Source organism: Thunnus albacares, chromosome 24 (genome assembly GCF_914725855.1).
Source record: "Thunnus albacares chromosome 24, fThuAlb1.1, whole genome shotgun sequence".
Lineage (NCBI taxonomy): Eukaryota > Metazoa > Chordata > Actinopteri > Scombriformes > Scombridae > Thunnus > Thunnus albacares.
In genome coordinates this window covers 14,373,225-14,392,524 of record NC_058129.1, presented here as the reverse complement: position 1 = coordinate 14,392,524, position 19,300 = coordinate 14,373,225, and the positions used below count along the sequence as shown (strand labels likewise).

General features: G+C 39.6%; 1 protein-coding gene across 9 annotated transcripts in view; it reads right to left on the bottom strand.

Annotated features, from left to right (window-relative positions):
- Window positions 1–13,577: 13,577 nt before the first annotated feature.
- The window catches only part of pou3f3b (POU class 3 homeobox 3b), a 185,543-nt gene continuing 179,820 nt past the window's right edge, over window positions 13,578–19,300 (bottom strand). For 8 of the 9 annotated variants that reach the window (XR_006400989.1, XR_006400986.1, XR_006400995.1 and 5 more), the window contains one exon: window positions 13,590–13,654. The gene's annotated coding sequence lies outside the window, so the exon portion shown is untranslated. Of the gene's footprint in view, window positions 13,655–19,300 lie in introns of all 9 variants that reach the window. The other variant, XR_006400993.1, reaches the window with a different exon arrangement.

The following is a 19,300-nucleotide window of genomic DNA, read 5'->3' as shown; positions in this document are numbered from 1 at the left end:
CATACTAGTTTATATGTTATATGTTTAATTTGACTGTTTTCAGTGAAGTTGAGAAAAAATATACAGAAAAAATATACAAAAATACAGATTTTAAACTGATATTTTGCAAATATACCCAGAAAACTTCCAAAAGAATCACCATTAATAATATATAACCTACTATTGTTGTGTATTTAAAGCTTACTTAAATGCAAAATGTGGTTTCATAATGTTGCAATTTTCAAAATCTACAACTCTATAATGAAAGTTTATTTTATTATATGTGGCACTTTTTTCCCCCATTTTCGTTCTAAGATAGATGACTTTTTAAGGCAAATCTTAGCAAAGCAGCACAAATATTGCATTCAAGTGCTCCTTAAAAAAAAGCTTCAACTTCAGGTGTTCTTTAATAGAATAGATAATTGAATAGATAATGAAATATTAGAGAACCCTCGGCAATTATAAGCAGGTATTTTGCATTAGCAGCTGCTTCCTGTTAAACTGTAGATGGATATCAGTGTATGCTGGACATCATTTAAATTCAAGTGCACCTGGCAAGGAGTTTGAAATGAGGACAGCATGGTTAAGAAGGGTATTTCTTGGAAAAAAAAACCAGCCGACAAGGTTAAGTTTTTGTTTTCGTTTATTTACTGAACTCAGATAGATGGAACTCAGAGATGTGGCTGATGAAAGAAGTGCTAAAATATTAAGATAAAAACAACAGAAATGCAAAATAAATAAATAAAGAAGATTTATAAAACATCTCTTCAAGCCAGACAAAAAGATACCAATAAACAGACAGACACAGAAAAAACTGATCTGGATAATAGCAGCCACATCACAACAGACCACAAAGCTGTTCAATCTGCCTGAAATGACAAATGAGGCAAATAAAAACTGTGTAAATTCCAGTCAGGACAGAGCATTTTAAAACAATTGAGTATAGTGACTTACATAGGCCACTTCAATTACACTGCTTTTTTATCTCTTAGACATCAGTTCACTTCACTGTGTCACCGCTCATTGAAAACTCGTGTTGCTCGTGGAAATGCAAAACATGCCGGCCACATGGTGCAGCTAAAAGCAAAATCTGCAGTGATCCAGCACACGAAAACTGTTCCTCAAGTCTTTTTTGGAGGGGGGGGGGGGGGGGGGGGGGGTTTGTAAATCAATACCAGCCTTCAGTTGAATCCTAAATCCCAAAAATGTCTTTGTCCTAAAATTCAAATGTGACTTAATTCCTGTCACTTTCACTATTTCACCATCAGAAAAAGTTGCAGGAAATATCTCTCGGTGAGGTATGTTGACTGTGAAAGTGATGTTGAATTATTCAGGGGAAAAAAAAAAAACAAATTAACTGACTTAATTTAGGACAGTTTGTTAGAGGTTTGATGATAATTTTGGTTTCCACATTTGCACATCTTTTAACTTTTTGACTTTTTGTTCTTTTTTTCTTTTCATCATTCAGGCATTTCTCTGCATATGTCATTTCTACTAATACAGACACAACAACAGGAAACCGCTCTGACTCCAGAGACCCACTAAAGTTGCACTTGTGAGGGCCGTGATACGCTACCCATGCACTTTAATGCAAACTGTATGTGAGCTCCATCTGTCTTCCATGTAAAAATCACTGACAAAAAGAAGGATACTGTACTGTTAATGTCACGCCACAGGATTTAAAGCAGCGGATCCACATGAGTTATCAGAAATAACACAATAAAAATGCTCAGTTACCGTCTGCCAAACACGTTGGCAAGGCTACACATAAAACAGACTGTTTTGCATATGTGTTGCAGTCGGTGCCGGGCAGCGCAAGAGATGGATTATCAAAACATTTTGAGCACACAAGCTGCCACCTTAGCCAAACTTTATAGATCGGGATGTAAAGTACGCCACTTACTGTGTCGTTGTTGTGCAGCAGGTGGTCTAACTGCACATGTCCAGCTTGTTTGAGATACACATGAGTGACATCATGCTTTCTCTAACCTGTGAGTTAATGTTTATATGAGGTGGGGAAACATTTAAGCTTCATGTTTATGTAGGACTTTCACCTGCTACTGTATAAATGTAGAGGGCTTTGGAGGTGAAAATTATTTTCTTTGCCTACATAAGTCAAAAGTAATGAAATAAAAAGACATGCATAGATGTGTTTTGGCTTTGCAGGGAGCAGGATCACCATGTACTTAGCATGTAACACTTTTAATTGCCACTATGCACTTTATACTCTTATATTTTGTAGTATTTTTTTTTATTGTATATTGAATTACTGAACTGAACTGAATATTCCTGCAGAATTAAAATATTTCCTAATGAGGATCTATTGGGGATCTAATATCAAAAACTCCATATTGTGTCAAAAACATATTATAAATGTATCTTTGTAGTCTGTTTCACTGTAAAACTAAGTCTATGAAAACTGAAGTCTTGTAAGGTCTGAAATGAAAAGTTATGAGCTGAATTTAAAGTCTTAACTGTGTAAAAATAATGTATGTACAGAGTTTGACACTAGAAGACTTTTTTCACCAGGAGAAAGTTTCTCTTGAAGATGAACTTTTCAGGGACGTAGCAGACATCTTCTGTCCATCAGTTCAACTTTGGAAATGAAAAATATTTGTATATTTACAACTTCTGAAATTTTAAATGAGGGAGAAGAAGAAGAAGATGTCATTTTAAGGATTTTAACAAGGTTGCTGAACTTTTTCTTTTGTTCAAAAACCATATTAGACGCAAATTATTATTCACAGGAGAGCATTTTATATACATGTTAAAACATGTTCTTTAAAGTTACAAACTGTTGCCATCCAAAGAAAAAGATGCGTCTCCAAATTTGGTGATTTTGAAAAATTTTGCGATAAACTGAAGAATGAAGTATTTCTTTATGCATAAAGAAAATTATCCTACTTCTGAAAGTAAATAAACCATAAAAACCATTAAAAATGCATTGTTATGAAGCTGAAAACAGGACTGTTCTCTTAGCTCATGAAAAGCTGACATTTTGGCGAATCGCAGTATCATCACAGGACTGAGAAGATTCAGTCAAAACAGTAATTGGACCCTTTTATTATACAAAAAAAATGCTGGTTAATATTGAATATTAAAACACAGTCACAAATGTTCAGTGACCAATCTCATGTAATATTTTCCACTTTTAAAAGTCAGTTCTTTCTCTGATGATAGTCGTCCATGCAAATAGGCCTCCATTGGTTAATCATAGGAGAAGAAGCTAATTGTTGTGTCTTTTCCTCTCAGTGTGTGTGTTTTCTGTACAGTAGTATGCTGTGTTTACAGATCAATGCTGTGTGTCTTCACTTAGATTACTTTGATAGAGTTGGAACAGGAACACGGGGAGATTAATCAAAGTGAAGGGGCACTGACTCCCGGCCCGTGCCAGTCGATATGGCCGCGCGGTTAATTTGCCTCGAGGAGGGCTGTCGTCAGGCAGATGATAAACAGTGTTTGCCCCGTTTTTTAGCCACAAGCGTGCTCCTGCTCACCAAGAAAAATAGTTTCGACCCATGGTCTCTAATTCACAGTGGGGGGTGAGAGGTGGGACATTAATCATCCTTCTGCCGTGGTCCGTCTCTGACAGCCGAGCCACCGTGGGTGGATTGGGTGGAGATATTCATTCGGTGAGCTCACTGTGGACTTTGGTAAACCTTGAAACATATAGTGACTTCATAGCGGGATGATTGCAAATTAGAGAATTTATCTATTTCACAAGTCGCTCTTTGTTAATGAGAAGATACACCTTGTTAATGAGAACCAAACACTGACAGTTTCTGTGAAAATGGCGAATTTACACTGAAAACAGTGCTATGACGTGAAAGTAAAAGGATTCAATTTAGGGAACCTTATGGGCGTCTGTTTTCATGCTTGGCATGTGCCGTCAGTGCTTCATCCGAGGCTGCAACTCAGTGCCAGGCAATAGAGAGTTGGCTCTCATCCAACTATTCCAACAGATCTCCATATGGAGGACAGGGATTCCAGCACCATCTTGAAAAGGAAACACCACAAAAGGCAACGTTGACCTCCTCTCAATTTGCCCCATCCCTAGACTGAGTGACATCCTTTTAATTGTATGGCTAAAACAGCGATGGAGCAAGAAATAATGGAGGATATCACACTGTGGAGCTGTGCCAAGTCTGCTCCTTCCCCCTCGTTCCCAAGGATGGAGTGCTGGAGAATTGAGGGCTTATAATACCAGCGAGCTGAGGCTTTGCTCCAGTCATCATTTCCATGCTGCTTTACGCTGATTCCCTAATATCCTTAGCGCCTTGCGTAGGGATAAGCCCATCGTGCCGAAACATGGCTGTCATGCCTATAAACCGTTCACGGCTCTAAAGAATCCATTATAGTTCCTCCACAAACATGGGGACTCAAAGGGCCACTTTGCTCAAGCTCATTTACTCCTTTAAAGCATATTTATTTACCCTTAGTGCTGTGGTGGAAAGGATCTCCAATACACCACAATACAAGAAATAGCGTATTAAAGTAGAAGTGGTCATTTATACCATGAATCACTTTGCAGGCACATCTTTAACATACTTAACTGCATATTTTTTAGGATGCACATGTTGATCTTGCGGTGATACTCGTATATGTGCATCATTACATGAACTCCTGTCATGATCTCAGAGGTTAATTGATTCATATGAAAACAAAGGCCTCGATATTCACAAACAGAAGAAGAAATGGACACGAGACTCGAGCCTGAAGAGCGAGAAAAAACTGCTTAAAGCCGTCCAGGATTTCTGTTTCTCTGATTTCATAAAATGCAGCGTATGTAAGATAACGGGAAAGGAAATTGACATCCCAGCCTGAATGTGGGAAGAGCAGAAAGGTCAGAGGTCGGCTGCCGTGGCCATAATACTCTCAGTGAACATACGTTATCAGCATCAGCTGCTGACACAAGTGGATCATAAGAAACAAGATTTAATACACTCCATTTCTATTCTTATTTCTATTCTTTTTACATATTCTCATCTCCATTTTCTCATTCCCATTCATATTCCCATATATATATATTTTCCTATTCCCATTTATTTTCTCATTTCTATTCTCATCGCTATTCCTAATCCCATTTTGATTCATATTCATATTTCTAATCCAATTTTCTTTTCCGGTTTCTATTCCTACTACCATTCCCAGTCATATTAGAGTTTATTTTCTTTTTCTCTTATTCTCATGTCAGTTCTATTCATATTTCTATATCTATTCTCATTCATTAATATCCCTAGTCCTATTCCCAGTTATATTTGTATTCCTATTTCTATTCCCATTCCCGCTCCTATTCCTTATTCTTATTCCTCTTTCTATGTCTATTTCCATTTACCCAGCTAGAAGGGAACGTTCCCACAACATTGGCTAATGTTACCTACAAGTTCTAATAATGTTTTAAAGAAAACATTTGAATGTATTGTTCAAATAATGTTTTAAGGATGTTTATCATTTCAAATAATTTTCCTAGAAGGTTAAATGACATTGTAACTGCTCTTCTGAAAATGTTTTGAGGACGTTGTTGAGGTAACATATTATGGTCTATGATGGTCTTTTATGAAACATTCCCACAATGTTACATGATAACAAAGGAAAAACATTCTCACTGCAACATTCGGAAAACGTTTTGAGAATGTTAGGGCATAATGTTCTGACAATGTTATCAATAAACATTTATAGGAAGTTTTTAGAGAATCCTAGAACGTTCTGGGAACATTCTCAGAACGTTTTTTAGAACAAAAAAAATTCTAGCTGGGTATGTTCCTATCTATTCCATTTCTTTGCCATTCCTATTCCCATTTCTAGTCTCATTGCCAATCCTATTCCAATTTCTATTCTTCCTGTTCCTATTCTAATGCATTCCCCATTCATTGTTTTGTTCCTATCCCTGTGTTCTTCTTCCTATTCCTACTACTATCCCATTCCCTCTTAAAATTAAGTCTTATTTTCCATTACTAGTATTATACTGCAATTATCATTGTAATAATATTACTACTATTATAAATTCTACAACTTTATGCTACTTCTTCCACCATCACTGCTATGTAGACTACTACCAGTACTACTTCTTTAATAAAATGTATAAACAGTAATACTGAAACACATATATCAGTGTGTTACGCTCCACTGTGTAGCATCAAGCTAACACCCACAGTGATCCTTGTGTGAGGTAAACCAAGTTATATGCTATGGTTCAGAGCTCTGTCTGAGATTACTCATCCCCCACTTCACACACACACACACACACACACACACCAAATCCGTAGATGATCAACAAGTATGGTCATTGAGTGGGAATTAATTTGCCACTGGTAATGGATAGAGACATTTTGCTGAGATGCGTAAAAACAGCTGAACTGCCAGCGATTACCTGCTGGAATCAGCCTTCATCAATATCAGGATAATTACAAAGCACTTCTGGCAGTGCGTGAAATGAACGGAGCGTGCAACAGATTGGGCGGTGGCCATAGATGTCTGCAGATATTAGGCCTCCTCCTCAGTGTGACTCCACAGGGGGAGAAATCTACCTGAACAGACCAGAGCTGCTGCTGCTTCTGTTGCACCAGCAGGTTCGGGAGGCAGTTTTAGAGGATATAAACAGAAAAACAGCCAGGTAGAATAGAAAAGAGCTGACTGTGACTGGATCTAATAGAATTGGACAGCCTGGAATAGAATAAAATAGAATAGAAAGCGCTGAACAGCTAGAACACGTAACACATTTGCACACAATATATAACGCAGGGAGCACAGTGCAGACAGAACAGAATTGACACTGACACCACTGAGGAGACATAAATAGACTGCAAAGATGAAACAAAGGTAAGATCAAATAATAGAAAGTGCAGAATAGAGTCTAGTAAAGGAATAAACTAGCGCAGTGCAGAACAGAACAGAACAGGACAGCACAGAAAGGAAAGTGGAGCAGAATAGAACGGGGCAGATGAAATTTTAATACAACTGGGCAGAAGAAGAAGAACAGACTGAAATAAAGTGGAGCAGTGCACAGTTCAAAAACAACAGCAAATCATACAGCTTTACATAACGTGAGGAAATGCACCAGAAAAACATTTAAAAACATAATAAAGAGGAAAATAAAATACGTTTAAGTAGAATAAAATGAAACAAAACAAAATACACACACAAAATAGACATTAAATACAGTTTCAGTGCAGCTGATGTGCAGAATTAAATTGCCCCTATTTTATTAGAGGAAATAAAAGTGCAGTAGTGAAAATGTATTGATCAAATGCACAGGAAACAACCTCACCACAAGGTCTATTTAGTAGCTGTTCCGGAGCTTTCACTTGCATCACACAGTCTTCTTCAACAGATGGAGTTTGACCTGTTTTACAGATGTTCATATTTCCATTTTTTTTTTTTGTCTGAGCACTTAAAGCATTTCTTGTCCATGTTGGTTTAAGATTGAACAATCCATCTTGACCTTGGTAACAGTAGTTGACATAACAAAGGGTTTAGTAGTTGTTCTGGAGCTTTTGATCATATCACAAAATCTTCTTCTGGAGTTGTCGTTTTCTGTTATAGCTTCAGAGTTGAGTTACTACAGATTTCACTGAACTTGGGGCTGCATTTAAAATTCATAAGGAAGTTGCATCCGTCTGCAGCATAGTAGCTTAAAACACCCGGTTTGGTTTTTACTACGACTAAAGATCTCAGGGACCTTCCAGGTTTAGAGCAATGCCGGTGATCAGGCCTGTTTCACTGTGTCAAGACCCGAGGATGGGACTCTGTAAGGGGGGAGGGGGATAGAGAGGTTCTCAGGGTGTCGATCGCTGTCTTTCCCAGACCTTACTTCCAACTCTCACATGGAACCACTTTGGTTACCCCCCTTTCCCTTTGCCCTCTCCTTTTGCTCCTCTCAGACAGCGAGCTGGAAGCAGTATTGGGTTTCCTCTCCAGCTGAAGGGTTACAGTCCATCTCTGGGATGAAAAGATGACTATTTTCCTCCGGACTCCCCTTCTTCCATCCGACTCTTTTTTTTTTTTTTTTTTTTCAGGTGAGAGGCTCGGGGAGGAAGGAAACTATTACACGAGGGGTGAACTGGGGCCTGGAGACGCAGCTGCCAGCCCTGCCCCGGCCCGTCGGAGAGGAAGAGGATCTGGATCTGAGACTGGACGGGGGGAGAAACCCGAGATCTCTGGAAACGGCTGGGAATGTCCCAAGAAAAACTTCCGTCGCCCCCTCCGCCATCCTCATCCCGTCCTGTCCTGACCTGAAGTGTTTCCCATAATGGTCTCAGTCTGCAGAAAAGTGCGCTCCCCAGGTGGCGGGGGTTCCCTAAAGGCCCACAGACTCAAACAGGCATGTGTGAAAGCATAAACACACAGAAACCACCCATGGGAACAGGCACAAAGACATACATATACGCTTTGCTGTTTGTAATCACGTCCAGAAGTTACATACAACATATAAGCTTATAAATCAGAAGGTTATAATATAAAGCAGGGAATAAGGTTTATGTTCATTTGTCCAGTGGTGTCTGTGACCTCCTCGAATTTCTGTTTTGGCTGCTCCGACACCTACAGGTTTGCAAAGAATGATCGAAACCAGACACAGCTGTTCAGGCTTGCGGTTTGCGGGAGATTTACATATCTGGGTGAATTTTTTAAATGCCGGGCGGGATCTAAAAAGTCAGGGGGAAATTCCATCCTTCAGAGAATGTTTTCATATTGTTTCCATTTCATCTGGACGGACGCTTCGAGCGAGCTCTCGCATGCAGTCGCACATCAATCACTGCCTTATTACAGAGAGGGATTTGGCAGAAAATAATGCTTTTTATCCGAGAAAAGGGATTGTATAATTGTTGCTCGTTTGACCTCGCGTTCTGCTCAGAGCTGGAATGCGAGGCAGTTTGATGACATCTACTTCCCGTTGCTTTGTCTGCAGTTTGTTGTTCTCCATCCGCTGCGGTGTAGCGTACTTACGAGAGAATCTTCCTTATGTGCCATATTGGACGGCTCAAGGGAAAAATGGATTTCACTTGGTTCGTTCAGGAAATGGTTGCAAGAAGACAGCAGAAGTCTTGTCAGTCGGAATCAAACTATTTTGGTTGAAATGTAATAATTTTAGATGAGGAAAAGAGTCTAATAATAACAAGAACAGTTACTGTGTTCCTCCAAAATGAGACATCGAAACTGCAAAGACATTTGGTGCATTTTAAGTGTAGCGAGCAACTTAGTCAAACTCTTTATATGTAAATTAGTAACAGTTTTTTCTCCTATAGCATTTAGGGGAAGACCTGTTAAACTGGATGTGTTGCACCTCACCAGCTGACAAATTGCTGGAGTGATTGAACTGAAGGACTGATTGCTAGGTTAATATCTACCATTGATCTTTTCATTGATCATTTGTCCCCCACTAATGACTGTGACTGGACTGATTTTAAATAATGTCTCGCTTGTAACCTGACATCAGAGGAGGGGATAAGGATCGGAGTATGACCATATCTCGGGGAAGGAAACCGCTGCGAAAAAATCAGCTTGAAAGGCCAGAGGAAATTGAGACAATATTAAAAAGAAAAGGTTCAATCTGCGAGCTTTTTTCCCTGCTGATCAGAAGGGCTGCGGACTACCGCTGGGCTCCTTAACATCTGGTTGGGCAATTTACCCCGCTCTGACGACTGGAAAGGTTAAACCACTAAAATCTAATATTTGCCTAGAGGGGGTCAAGTCACTGCAATTACAAGGTACAATCGGCAGGGCTAATCAGCTAGTAGCGCGTACCAGAGCCTCGGCTGGGCAAATAAGCCCTGATCAGAAGCACTGTTCTCTACCTCTCCTGTTTACTTATTAAACCCTGTTCTCATGTTCAAGGGCCCCACTGCAGCCTCTGGCCCCACACACCCCAAGGCACAAGGGAGTAAATTTAGCTCCTGACGCTTTTTTAAATGGGACCGCGCCACTTGGCTAGAAAGTAGCCCCCGTGTTAATCAGTATCTGTGGCCTTTGTTGCGAAATGATCTCAAATTACTTTCCTCCAATCTGGCAGGCATTAACACCTTGGGAAGGAACGGGATAGGTAGGAATTTGTACCCTGAGGAGGAAAACAAAGTGCAGAGCAGTGAGACAGATGTGTGTGTGTGTATGTGTGTGTGTGTGTGTGTGTGAGGCTGACGAAGGCCCACATAGGCGTCATGTCTCAGAAGGATGTGTGTGTTCCACAATGCTGTTTACATGATTGCTCTTTGACACACATTTCCTAATTGACTGAGTATCAAGTGCAGGATTAGTGTATAATATATCAGAACTGTCTGGCGCGCAACACTTTTGAACAAGGCTTGGGGAACAATTACTGATAATTAAATATGTGCCAGTTACTGGAAAAGATAATTATGTCCTTGGTGTATAACACCAATTAATTACTTTTATTTCAGCGAGCAAAGCTTTTAAATGGCAGCGGAAGCCATTCGAATGGCGCCCATGTTTGAGTGCAAGCAACCTCTGTGTTTGCTAATGTGCAAGTCGTGTTCCGTCGCTGCAGAGATGAGCATTAAGGCACAGCACATGCAAATTGTTTAAATTAGAATCAGGCGTTTTCACTTTGCCATAAAGCTCACATTTAAGCAGAAGGGGAGATCGCAGCAGATGCCGACGTCCTCGTAGTTTCAAAACAACTGTGAGAAATTGACAGTTGCAGTTTGGCACTCTGGTATTAGTTGCAAAACAGCTCTGCCAAGACTACAGTCATAATATTTTTTACCTCTCTCCTCTCCCTCTTTAGGCATTAAACATTGACATAATAGGTTAAATGAAAAAGAGACTTCTCTAGGGAGGGCAGAGCTCAAGTCTCTCTTGCTAAGAGGATTGGTCAGATTGGATATAGAGCCTACGAGGAATCATGAGCGCTCCATATATCCTCATAGCTTCTCCTTCTGTGCTTACAACACCTCACCACACCGAGATAGCAGCACGAGATTACCCGTAAACCTTCCCTTCACACGCGCTCAGTCGCAACACTAACTGCTTTGAATCCAAACATGTATACCTTTGCTCTTATTCACATATCAAAGTGGGTTTCAAGAATCACACAGGTGAAAACGCGCGGATTAGCAAATGATCTCATTTTGGGCATACGTCTCTAAATGTCTAACTTGGAAATACCTGTGGCCGATCATTAGTAATCTATTAAATCCACGGCCTGGAAATGGTTACACTGCAAGTCCCTCTGAGCCAAACGTGGCTGATGCTGCTTTTCCAATCCCCCTCTCGCTTTGGTTAATGAGATACAGAGTGAGACGGCCCAAGCGTGCTCTCTCTTCCTTCACCTCGCTCTCTTTCTTTTCTCTGTCTCTCTCTCTGTCTCTCTCTCTCTGGTCCTGCTGCACACAGTACAGTCATTTTTTTATCTGCCGGGCTTGCTCCTCCTCACTCCTGCACCGACGGCTTAATCCACGCATCCATGCAGTCTCCTCAAAACAATCAGTCTGTCAGGAGTGTACGGCTGCGCGTGTGTGAGCGTGCACATGTCCTGTCCCCCCCCCCCCCCCCCCTCCCCTTGTAATTTATGTGTTTTTATGCCTGAAGGTTGATGTGAAAACAAGACCACAACAAAATATTTGTGTGTGTGTCCTGCTGTGTGGGTTTATGTGCAAGTCTAAGTGTGTGTTTCATAGCCAAAATCCACATACGATGCGGCTTTTTGGAATATTTGTGCATGCACACGTGTGTTTGTTTGTTTATGTATGTTTTTTTTTCAGGTGTACTTGTATTGATGACATTGTGGGGACAAAAATCAGGTCTCCATAAGCTTACTGTATATACACTAACCACTAATCTTTATAGTATATTGCTTTTGCAGCTAGTACACAAGAAATAAACATACTTTAAAACAGTTTTAGACTGACAGGACATGATGCAATGCGTGCGCCATCTGACAGCAATAAAACTGGGACTTTAGAATGTCACTGCCAATGAAACATCACAAATAAAAGAGAAATGGTTTTTCAAACATTTAATGTGATTTTTTTTTTTGTTTTTCTGAGATCTTTCTGGATCTGCCTCCCCATCATTTGCAATTTATTTTAATTTTTTGCAGCTGTGAGTACCACCTCCGTTTCCCTTGTGCATTGTTTTGTGAGACTATAGCGTACATCAAGCTCTTCTTTAAGTGTACTCTTTCTGTAATTTTCAGTGTGAACATGCTACATACTCAAAATCTGATTATAATTAGTATGCAGCATGGACATGAGACACGGTCTTGGTTTTTTTGGTTAAGGCTGTTGGTTTGGGAGGGAAAGGCATGTAGTGGTTATGGTTGAGGTTAGGGGAGGTCTCCAGGGAGTCATTGTGAGTGAACGCAATGACAAAAAACACATTTGTGTGTGCAAATGTGTGTGTGTGTGTGTGCATGTATCTGGTCACAATTGCCTTTCTTGTATTTTACTTTCAAAATGTGAGTATGTGGTGTAAATAAGCTCACAATACAATATGTGTGTTTGTATCCTGCTATGTGTGCAAGTGAATGGTGTGTCTTTCTAAGATGCATGTGTTGCACAACCAGTACAACATGCCTACGTGAATGTTTACGTGCATGTATTTGACAGTATGTGGTGTATTTGCAAGTGTATTAATCGTGTTATGGAGATAAATATGTTCACACAATGTCACATAATGAGGACTCAGTGCCCATTTAGGGACTTAAAGATAGTTTTCATAAAGTAAACCATTAAATCTTAGGGTTAAGACTTGGTTTTAGGTAACTTTTAGGGTTAGGGTGGGGTTAGGCATGTAGCGGTTATAGTTAAGAATAGGGTTTCTGTGCAATAGTGTGTGCATGTATAAGTTTGTTCACAGTGATGAGTGAATACATGCAGTTTTGTGTCAAAATGTGAGTATATTCATGTGTAAATATGTGCAGGATAATGTTTATCCTGCCATATTTGTGTGTGTGCAGGTCAGCGGTGTGTGTTTCTAAGTCCAAATACATATGTTGCACTTGCAGTATGAATATGTGAATGTGTTTGTATTTGTATTGTATAACTGTACCAACTTTATGGGAACAAAAGCTCTTTGCAAGGACTAAAAAAGCTGGTCCCCACAAGGTGAACTATTAAATAAGGTAAGGGTTGGGTGTAGGCATGTAGTGGTTAATGTTAAGGTTAGATAAATCTCCAGGGAATCAGTGTAAGTCTATGCAATGTCCTCCTAATTGGCAAAAACAAGTGTGCACAAATACATATAAATATGGCCACAACACAATATTTGTATGTGTGTGTTTTTAAGCTGAATTGCAAATGTTGCACGTGTGTGTGCATTTTTGTTTGTGTGTACGTGTGTGTTTCCAGGTGAGGGTGTGTGTGCTGATGCTGGCTCTCAGGAGGGGCCCCAGCGTGTGTCACGGCGGGCCCGGCTCCCCCTGGATCTAAGCAGTATTGACAAACCCATCAGAGCTGGTGATGCATCGGGCTCCCTGCTCGCTCCCCTCCGCCTCACCCTCCCGCCCTCAGCGGCTCTGCGGGGCTGCGCTGACATGCTGTCACCTTGGTAACTGCTGCCAGAGCGAACGGCCTGCTGGGATAGCTGACCCGAGCTGGCGGCCGGCCGGCGAGCTGCAGCAGGAGATGTCACCGGCGGACCCCAGAGGACCGACCGACCCCTGTCTCTGTCCCTGACCATCGATCCGTCTGCCGCTGAGATCCGTCACCACCCGGGACGCTCGCTGAGATAGGACAGGGCACACACACACACACACACACACACACACACACACACACACACACAGAGAAGAAGTAGGCTCTCATTGAGACAGACACATTAACATACATTCATATGCATATATATGCTTATAACAACACACCCTTTACTGTAATGTGACTCAGGCAGGATTTGTCTCAATCATTTGTCCCACAAAGCCAAAACAGATTCTGATATTTAATTGATTTCAGTCAGGTGACGTCAAAACTCGACTATTTGTTATCCTGAATTCAAACTGAACTCAACAGCACGGCGCTAAATGCCAAAAATGTCCCCTAAGCTTTATCTCAAAGCCTAAACTATAGACATCTGCCCCAGAATCCATCTCTGTTTAAGAAAGAAGAAGTCATCCTTTCTGTGATGTTTGTGCTCACAAGCAGAAAGTCCTGGCACGTCTTTGGAGAGCCACTTCTTCCTTTCTACTTTTTTGAGGTTAGCAAGTCATTACTTGGCAACTTCTGAATCCTTCTCTCTCTCTCTCTCTCTCTCTCTCTCTCTCTCTGTATGATGGTTCTGCGAGCCAACGTAAACAGCGATTGTTGGCACCGGACCGCCGGCGGCTGTGGGCGTCAATCTTCACGAATGCTCAGAGTCCTTTGAAATGCTGACCAGCTTTTTGACACGAGGCTTTGGAAACAGCCGAGCTCTCGCTGTGAGACGCGGGCCCGGCTGGATGCAGGGTGGAGCCGGGTTCAAGTCTCGGTTGAGGGGGATTATGGGTAGGGAACAAGAAGTTTTACATCACAGGCTGCACTTATAATCGCTGGAGCAATCTCTTAACAGATAATTTATGGACACATGCCACTCACATTATTAGCATAAATGGTATGGGAATTATAATTCACTCAGTAACTTATTAGAGTATTGAGTGAATTTATGCAACATCATTTCCCTCAAAAAATGCTGCTTTACAGAAGGTTTTGATTATAAAAAGTGTTGAAAAATTGCCAAAATTTAAGTAATCCAGCATGAAAAATGAAGTTACTGTATAAACCACCGGTGATATTTTACATTTTCTTGCAAATACTTGATTGCAAGACTTTGATCAATGCTCTACTATGTATTTTCTACCTTTCCCTAAGTGAAACGATATTATTTCTTCTTCTACACGTAAAATATGGCATGTGAGACTTCACAAGATGCCACATTGCAGCAGAAAAAAACACCCATGGGAGTGAAGATGGATACCATCGAGTAGCCCTACTTGCAATAATCCTCAAAAAGGTATTAAAGCTTTTGTACAATCCTTTCCAACACATGTGCGCTGCCTGAAAAGCCGTCTCCCATGTCACACGAATACACAACAGGAGAAGATGTGAAAGATCACTAACTAGCTTCCTGGTTCCCATGGTAACCGATAAAAGCAGGGGGCCGACCGTCTTTTATGGGGATCATCAGCACGTGTTTAACCCGTCAGATTGAAACAAGCCGTCGTATGAGACTGAATGAAACATGCTCGGGGTGAATTTTAGACAAAAAAAAACAAAAAAAAAAAACGACATAAAAATCGCACAACAGAGTTCTGCAGAGAAGCTTTAAGGATGTAACTTCAAAAATAGTGTGTGCAAGAATGTGGATCATGAAAAACATTACGGAGGCTCTCTTGAGTTTATAAACATAGTTGACATCACTTATAGTTTGACTATATAGAGAGGGTTATATATGAAGAAGCACACCTGCTCTTCCTCACTGGTTAATGCACAAACTTCACAGTTCTGATAGATTTTTCTGCAGTAAAAATCCTCTGTTTTGTGTTTCAGAAATAAAAAAGTGCAGAAATCAGAGAGTATCTTTCTTACAAAACAGAATATATTCAACAACAGCAATAAAAGAAAAACATTTGTGCCTTCAACAATCCTAAAAAAAAGGCAAATCATGCAGCCATCAGAGATATCCTCGACACACAAAGGCAAGTGTGACATAAAATGTCCCTTTTTTCATTTGAATTTTCATCTTTCCAGTCATTGGACGAACATATAGAGCTGAACCCAAACTAAAAAAATAGCCTACAAATTCACAACATTAAGTTTATGCAGCTTGGCTGTATAAACAGATAAAGTTGGTATTAAATGTTTAACTTTCTCTGCATTTTTTAACACACAAATCGACAAAAACATAACGCTGCATCTTTAAATGAAAGTAAACAGACTTTAAATTAAAGAAAATAATATTTAATGCTAGTTTTTTCCCCCCAATAGTTTCTGTACATAAGACTTAAATTTACACACATTACCTTAAAAACACTTAAAAAGTAGCTTCACCCTTAAAACAACCTGAATGTTCACAACCCAAATGACATGAAAATATCATCTTTCTTTTTAACTCACTGTGATTAAATGCAGCTGATTGTAGTGGAGATAATGACAGCAGCGTTTGGATTGTGGATTCAGCTCAGGCGGCCACAGGGTGGCGCTGTAAGGTCAGAGAAGCTGGACACGACTGATATACTCCTGTGCGTTTCATCAAACAGAAGAGAAGGTTTAGTGAATATATGTGGATTATAAGAGAAGCAGAATAAGTATCTAACAGTGGAAAAAAAATACTCACAAACGCGTTAAGTAATTGCTGATTTAATTGATTTAATGTTAGTAAATGTAAGATTAATTATGAGATGAATAAAGTGATTTGTTTTCAATAATTCTACCATTTGAAGCCGTTTCTGTTCTGTCACTGACTCAAACAAACTAATAACAGACAATATTATTTCCTGAGAATTTAATCAGAGCAGAGGACCAACAGTTTTCTGTCAGCAGCAAATGATCCAAATGTAGATCACACTAAACATCCAGATACTATATATATATATATATATATATATACATAAATCTATAGTCTCAGTGTGTGAGTGTGGGCCTGTTTATTACTGCTGCAAGTTTTCCTTCAGCCAGACACAAACTCTCCCTCAATGCTGAATATTAATACGACTGAGACAAATTACTGAACTGCACACAAGCTTTGGCAAAAAAAAAAACAACAACCCATGCACAAATAACCTGCGTTACCTGATTAATTTTAGTCTATTTTTTTCAATCCGTGCAGGGCTGTATGTGTGTGTATGTGTGTGTGTGTGTGTGTGGGCTGCATGGTCCGGGTGTGAACGCTGCTCACTGGGGACTGGGCCTATAGCACAGATTATTCCTCCGGCCAAAAAACTTCCATTTGGAGACACAACTTATTACAATACAGTGTGCGCAAATGGAAAAAGAAACGCCTTCAGGTGCTAATAATGAGCCTGTAGGAATAGTGCGGTTATGCTAAAAGATTAAAAATACAGCTAAACTGCCATATAAACTCAGAAAGTTCCAGTCCGGGAATAAAATAATAATATTATACATTTATGGACACACTTCTTATATGTTATTATATTATTCTGACGCCATATGAGGTAAGAAAAGTGCCATAAATGTATTAAAATCTCATAGGAATTACATGCGGATATTACGTCAGGAATGTAAATTAAAACTATATTATTACTATATTAAGAATATTATCAGATGATTATGTCTAAACAAACTGTAAACACCTATCAGGATGTTATAGGAATATTATGGGATTTTTTTCTTTCTGGGGCCGATTTATTGCTCCAGTTTAAAGCTGAAATTAGTTTTTTTGCAGCAAAAATGATCAATAATTGTCAAACGTGACTGTTGTCTTGTTTGTCAGTTATAAATGTATTTGAATTGTTAATTAAATATAACAAAATCACTCATATGGTTGCATTAGAGGCGTAAAATCCGCGTTTGGAAAGAGGAAATGCAGTAGAGAGAGAGAGGGTGGGGGGGACTACGACCCCCAAAACATTAGACTACATCCAGGCTTTATGTGCTTTTGAAATGCAGACAGGCAGATGAGATGCTGAAGCACATTACCTCTGAGCTGCCTTCAGACTCCATTCACCCTCCCCTCCTCTACCTATCCATCCTGCCTGCTCACAAAAACCACGACCTTCACGATTTATAGAGAGGAAACCCCCGAGAGTCACGTCATATTTTTTTTAAAAAACGTCCTCCTCTTCTTTCTCACCTCTTCTTCTTCTTCTTCTTCTTTTTCTTCTTCTGCTGCCACAAAAACGAACTTAATAAGCTACAGTATATTTACATGATCTCAGTCTTTTGTTTAGATTCTGGTTTGAATTTTTATAAAAGCTTTTTTTTTTAGGTTTTCTTTTTAATATACTGATGTCGACAGACAGTGAGAAAAAGTGAGAAAAGTGTGTTAAATGTTGTCATCATGTCTCCTATATTCATACACAAAGCTACATGCTACTACTACTAACATTAATAATAATAATGTAAGTTAAACACTAATTTATTTATATATACATCAACTCCAACATATGCCAAGGTTTGTTGACAACAATAAATACAGAAAAAAATAATTTGAACTACATTAACATAACATTAAATAACTTAACGATTAAAACTGTTGTTTTTTTTTTTGCTTCAGTTTTTGATTTAAATACTATAAAATAATACAAACAGAGCCAGAAATATATTTCTAAAAAGTGCCAAAGCCTCTATTGGCTGTTTATGGAGTTCCACGACATGATGCTGCGAAAACAACCGAGCTGTGGGAACAAATAAAATGAAAATAAGCCACCATACTTACTGTAAAATCACAGTAATAATACTAATGATCAAAAGTCAGCAGTCATAAGCAGACAGAAGGATGTTTTTTTTTTTTTTTTCTGGGCGTCTTTTCTGCAGCAGAGATAAATCCGTGTGGACGTGGAAGAGGAAGGCTCCCTGCGGAGAACAGCTCCGAATAATCCATATTCATGCGCTCGACACGTGGAGTAAATACAGTATGAGGAGGAGGAGGAGGAGAGGTGGTGGTGGTGGTGGAGGTGGAGGTGGTGGTTGGTTGGGGGACCATTGTGTGTATGCACATTTCCACCAGGTCAGAGTGAGCCTGACACCGGCCTGCCATACATTTCACTGACATAGCTACATATCATAACTACAAGTAAAAACTAAGAATATCACATAACAGACGCTTCATCTCAACTATTTACATTAAAACTCTCCATTTACGTTGATTTAACCGTCTAAAAAAAGCCACATACACACATAATAAATATAATTAAAAGCCTGGCAACTTCTATATATAATTAAAAGTGGATTAAAGTGTGTGTGCGCGTGTTTTAAAGGCAAATACACACCCATAAATAACTATAAAGCAATACAACGCGTATTATCAAGTGTTCTTAAGTGTGTAATAAACGTTTGCTCAAGCGGATATTATAAAATATAAACGTGCGCAATTAAGAGGTGAGTTTTGTGAGATTTATGTGGTGACAGCATCGACTTCTTGTCAGTGTCAGTGGCTTGATTGAAAGGCGCAGCCACGTGAAATATGATGAATGATTAGGTATTAAAAAGTTTGCTTTTTTTTTTTTTTTTTTTTTTTTTAAACTCAGAGTCCCTCCAGGTCCCTGATGAAGTCTTGTTTTAAAGAGCAGAGTGGTGTGACAACGAGCAGCTTTAATTAGCGCGACGAGCCTGTTGAGGCCACTGGCGTCCTAAATCAATAGCAGGCAAAGCAAAAAAAAAAAAAAAAAAAAGGGCTTGAACACACACACACACACACACATACACACACGCACACACAC